The sequence below is a fragment of the Stegodyphus dumicola genome, chromosome 5 (assembly GCF_044657685.1).
Source record: "Stegodyphus dumicola isolate Sdum_Otavi_A_Nest chromosome 5, ASM4465768v1".
Taxonomy (NCBI): domain Eukaryota; kingdom Metazoa; phylum Arthropoda; class Arachnida; order Araneae; family Eresidae; genus Stegodyphus; species Stegodyphus dumicola.
In genome coordinates, this window is record NC_140772.1 from 208,478,594 (window position 1) to 208,484,593 (window position 6,000).

Consider the following 6,000-nt stretch of genomic DNA (forward strand, 5'->3'; position numbering starts at 1 on the left):
TGTTTCATCTCAATTTCTTTTCAGCATCTGTATTTATGGTTGTGATTGAAAGATTTTATCTTTTGCTAAGTGTCAAAGTTAAAGGACTTTGGCAATGACGTCACTTACGTCGCATTTGTTGACTTTAAAGGTTAAAAGTTTAACAGAGCTTACTAGAAACATTTCCCAATAATTTAATATAATATATTCAAATGCTATCCATCACACTTACATATCACCACCATTATCCCGATAAATACTAAACTCACTAAGGTTTGTATCTCAGAGAGAAATCTAGTTACATAGGTGCTTTCGTAGACTTCTATTGCGTAAACATATACGTTATAGTATATTTCCTATAGAACAGACTCTGCGAAAATATCCTTCCTCTTAAACAGATAGCTGTGCTGTGATTCAAACAAGAAAATCCAAAGTCATTAGCAAATACAATCGAATTAAATATAGATCCATATAATGCAGCTTAACTTCCTTGGCGCAATTTAGCGAATTTTTACTGAAGGTAAAGCATGGTGTTTTATAATCGTAAAAAATATTTATTAGAAGCATACAAATTATTTTACGCATATTTTACGTTTTACTTGGATAATCATCCCAAATATCAAAAACTAAATTTATTTAAAAACGTGTTTTTATTTCTTATGTTCTGATCACTTTGAACGGTGGTAGTTCGGTCCGAGGATGGGCGTTTTCGTGATTTACCCCATGTGTGCCTTGTATACTAGCCAGTTTTACTTAGAAAGTCCGCCCACCAGCGGCCGAGCGCTAAAGACGCTGAACACTGGTAGTTCGGTCTGAGGTTCGAATCCCGTAAATGGGCTGGATGCATGGGCAGTTTTCGTGGTTTTCCCCATGTGTAAAGTGTATACGACCCAGTTTCCCTTAGAAAGTCCTCTACGAAAGGCATCCCTCCCTTTAGGCAGATGGCCGTCGTGTGCTTTGCCATAACTGAATAATCCATCCATCTGTACAAAGTCCTCCACGAAGGCATCACTCCCCTTAGGCAGATAGCCCTTGAGGCTTTCACACAAACCAAACTTCTGTTCTGCTGAAAATTTCATGGCAATCATTTTACGAACACCAGACGCAGAAGAATTGTTTTCTTTAACGATTTTGCGGCAAAATACTGTACTTGAGCAAAAATTTTACCACAGTTTCATTTATTCCTGGCTAATTAAGGAAAATTAAAGAAGTTTTTAAAAATGAATTTAAAAAAAGACCAAAAATATCACGATTTGTCAATTCAAACCGTTGGAACTAGAAAAAGACAAAAGTAACATACACTCAATTAGGGGATGACAACTGGAGAATTATTAAGCTGCTGGTTGTTTGAAAAGCAGCTGAGTCTGCTGCGTTTTGAAAATTTCGCGATTTCTGTTAGGGTGGTTATGCTAATACGCAACTATCTGAAGTAGATACAAGCAGATAACGAGAAATAGTATTGAGTTGCGTTGAAATGGTTGGCTATATTAGGGCTACTGGTTTCTGAAGAGGGATGTCTTCACGGAGAATTTTCTGCGACACTTGGGAGGAAAAAATATCATCTGAAGATAAAGAAACTTTCGCATCATATAAGATAGTAGTCTTATGCAAAAATTATATAATTATAATTCTAGATTATTAAATAAAAGTAACGATTTAGTTAAAAAGACACTGGGGCTGTATCTTCGTGCATATATTCGGAAGAGAATGGTCGTGAGTTTGGGATGATAATTATTTACATATAATATTAAAAAATGTGATGTTTGTAACACATGATTCCTTGTACGGCTTATTAAATTAAACACATTTTGTTTTTGCTGCACTTCATTTAATTATTTCCTCCAATAATTCTAACTAAATTAACTGATCTTTCGAGGCAAGTTGAAAATGACATCAAAAGTTGCAAATTTTGAAATTAAAAACCCAGTTAGTTTTTGTTGTACGAGAATAAAACTGCTTATAATTTTATTTTCTCGTAATGACGTTGCCAAATATATAAGAGCCTCAAAAATGCATTCAAAGTTAGATTTCGTTATTTATTTATTTATTTATTTTTTTTTTAAGTATGACATTGCCAAAACATGAATATTTTAGTCACTTAAACACTTCTGTAATTAGAAATATATGGGTACTAAAGATCGAGAAACTAAAGAGGGTAAGAATTTATAAGCCAGGTAAGAGGGTGGATATATTAAATACATTTGGTGCTGCCGATTGCAATAAAAAAGGGAAGTGCGCAACTAGGTATTATAGTTTATTAGTTTTATGAATGAAAATAATTTTACAATTTGATAATTAATTAAAGAATTTTAATATAGACAGTCTTACGGTGTTACTCATCTACGCTTTTCTAATCATTTAAGGCTATATTTTTCATTGAAAGCTGTCAATACAGCTTTATAAAAGAGACTGATTATATAATCATCTTCAACAATTAAGCGTATAAATTTAAAATTCTGTTAACCACTCGCTATACGTGTTTAAATATCAACTCATTTTCAGTTTTTAATGCTAATGTTTCCTTTTTGCTTTTTAGCAAAAAATTATTTATTAATTTAAAAATATGAAATATAGAGGTAAAAATATTCTTCAATCTTTTTTGGGCTCACAAACCATTATGTGAATATACATTTACAAATTTAAAGCCTGAAAGACATATGTCTACGATGTTACCTTAATTCAATGACTTGTAAATACTCTATTTTTTACCACGATATTTTCTAATATGATGTTTTAGAACTGCGATATTTTCCCTTCACTTACTTGCTTTAAAACTGCGGTATTTTCTCCAACGATGTTTTGCGCTGCGTTGTTGTTTCCGCGATGTTTTTGTCCGCTATGTTACCGATGGATACCATTTATGAAAGTGGCCGACTGAACTTGGAATAAAAAAGTTCAGAGAAGATCCGTAAAATTACTAAGTTGGAAAATGTATTGTAAACTCAGCTTCTTATATATTTGAAATTAAAATCCCTATCAAACAGTTTTGTACCAGAAAATTCTTCCCCTTTTTTGCACTCTCTATTTGAAAACCTAATTAATGTCTGGGTAGTATCAGTGCTGCCATCTATAGACAGCAATTTAAACTAACCAAACTTTATTTAGTGCTGCCATCTATTGGCCAAAGACTGACTGAAATAATTTCATAAAATTTCTTTGGTGTAAATGTAAACGTATAAACAAATGTTACAAAGTGTATATAAACGAATAAAAAAATGTTTCTGGATAGTATAAGAAATTACAATACAGTTTAGATTAGTTAATGAAATGAGTATTTTTTGTTTAGTTAAATCTGGAATTCGGGTAAGTCATGCACGAATTATGTTACGAAGTGCGCGAATTATGCACGTATTAATGCTGCATCATGTTATAGATTCATTTTGCGAGTATCTTTAGTATGCCTAAGATTTTAAAAATTAGTTAAATTCAACCTAGATGGATTTTAATTTTAGAAATAACTTAATGTGTTTTGAGAGGATTTGTCCTAGGTATCTGTTCCGTTAGACAGAAAATAATTCACTGTGAGTAAGCTAAAATGTTTCAGTGACATAGAATATAATTAAAGGATAAAAAAGTTCAATACCAGTAACGCCATCTCTCGAGCAAAGCATAAAAAGACAAGGAAAGTGGAAATGATTACGAGAAAACATTCAAATACTTTTAGAAGCATAAAGACAGAATTAAAATGATTTATGTGAGTCTCGAAGATTTCAAGGAGTTTAGTAAAGAAACATTTTGGATACTTTTAACGGAAATAATATTAAACGAGGGACCTTATGATTTATGGTTAGGGTTTTGTAATTTCTATATTAGACAAGATATGTTAGATTTTCCAAGAATTAAAATCTGATGTTAGTTAAGCCTTTCAGAGATTAATTTCACATTTATTAGAAGGAGGAAAAACAGTGGATGTTAAATGTATGGAAAACTTGAATTATTTTGCAATTGTCAGAAGATCATATATTCACAATTTAAAAAGAAGGAACATTGAAATTTTGTCTTTTCTAAAGCATGCGCCAAAATGAATTTCGATTCGCATCATTTTAGAATTTGCGCCATATTTGGCGGTTTTATAATAAAAAAAAAGTTTTTTTTTTTTTTTTTAAATTTTGCAGCCTTAGTGAGGTTAGATATGGGCTTCAGGTATGCATTAAATTACTTTTTCAGGTGATTTAACAATGATGGAAGTAATATTTTGCTGAGAGTTGTGTATCTGTTGTTGTTAGGAAGCCCTTGAACTATTATTATTATTAGCATTATCGTTCTCAGGCCAGGAGCTAACACTTGAGTCCAGAGGATTACACTTGTTTTCAGTAAAGCTATAGTTTTGCATGTTTTTGTCAATTAGGACTTTTTTAGCTGGCTTAATGCGTTTCTTTAAATCGTCGATATTCGTTTCGCTATCTTCTGATGTTTCTTGTGCGTTTTATATTTTTCGTTTTGGAATCAGGATTTGTCTTTGGTCGATCAGCGGCTGGAAGGGAGCTGTTTGCATGTGAATCAGTAAAAAGTAACTTACCCCACAGTGTTTGAATTGTTCTTTTGTTTGAATTAATCATTTATGCAATCGCCTTGAAGTCGTAATCAAGCTCAGTTATAGGTCATATTCTATCAGTATAACGCTTTGCACTCCTTAAAGTCATTATTTGTGGGATTATCCATGTTTTGATTCACAATCCATTTCGTTAGCAGTCGGATTATCAAGATCAACAGGGACGCACCCCGCTCTAGTCAATCTTCAGGTGATACAGCTTTGTGATCCGCATTAAGCCTAATTTATTCATTTCAAGAGCTCAACTGAAATGTTTTAAATTAAACTTAAGTTGCAACTAATTGCAACTATCATATTTCACATGGGATATTATTATACAAATCGAATTTGTGGATTAAAACTGAATAATGAATGTCTTACATTTTATTGAATGGCAACAGTTTGGCGCGCTGGAGGTAAAAAGTTTTTTTCGGACAATTTTGATACTTCTTGCTTTCAAACCACTGATTTTTTTTTAACCAAAAAATTTGTTAAATTTGTACAAAATATGAAATGAATCTAAAACGAATTCGAAATTCAAAATTCGAGCTTCGAGGTGCCTTGTTTGAATAGAAGACTACATGTATTAAAAATTCGGTGGCTGTAGGTACTGACATCTTTCCACAATGCTAGGAACATACATAAATACATGTATACAAATTCTTCATTATTTAATTTTTTTCAATTAATACATTGCTGTAGCATTCGGTGGCAAAAATATGAAGAATCATTTGGGTACAAAAGTCAGGATAAACAAAATAATTTGGACAGACAAAAGGTGAGTTTCAAGACTAATAGCATCTAGTACTAAACATATTACAGATTCTAATAAATTATAGAAGTGTTGTTTAATGTACCGCTAGTCAGTTTTTGCCAGTCTACGGAGAAATTTTAGGAAACTATCATTGTGACAATATTCAAATCAGGTTTGGTTTGGTTTATTGATTATGGCAAAGCACTCCAGGGTTTTATGCCTAAGAGGAGGGATGCTTTCGTGGAGGATTTCCTAAGAGAAACAGGCTCATATACACATTTACACATGGGAAAAACCCCGAAAGCGCTCATGTAGCCATCCCGTTCGCGGGATTCGAAAAACGAACAGAACTACCAGCGTTCAGCGACTTTACCGCTCGACCGATCAGGATTCTTGCTAGTGGAAAACTGTGGGTGTTTCTGGTTTATTATAATTTTTTAAAGTTATGATTTTTATAACTTGCTCTTTTATTTCGTAAACAGTCATGCCTTTAAATTATAGTGCTGTAATTTTTCGCTATGTAATTTTCCTGTTTCATTTATCCAATATGCGCATAATGGTAATAAAAATAAAAGTGGAACAATCTTTTATATTCACAAATATATATTATTTCCTTTATTTAGCCAAAACGGAAATAGAAAGCTTAAAAGAAAATTTTTAATGTTTAATTTATCAAAATTGTGTTCAAAGTAACATTATTTCTGAAAATGCTGCTAGAAAAGAATAATTTCTATAT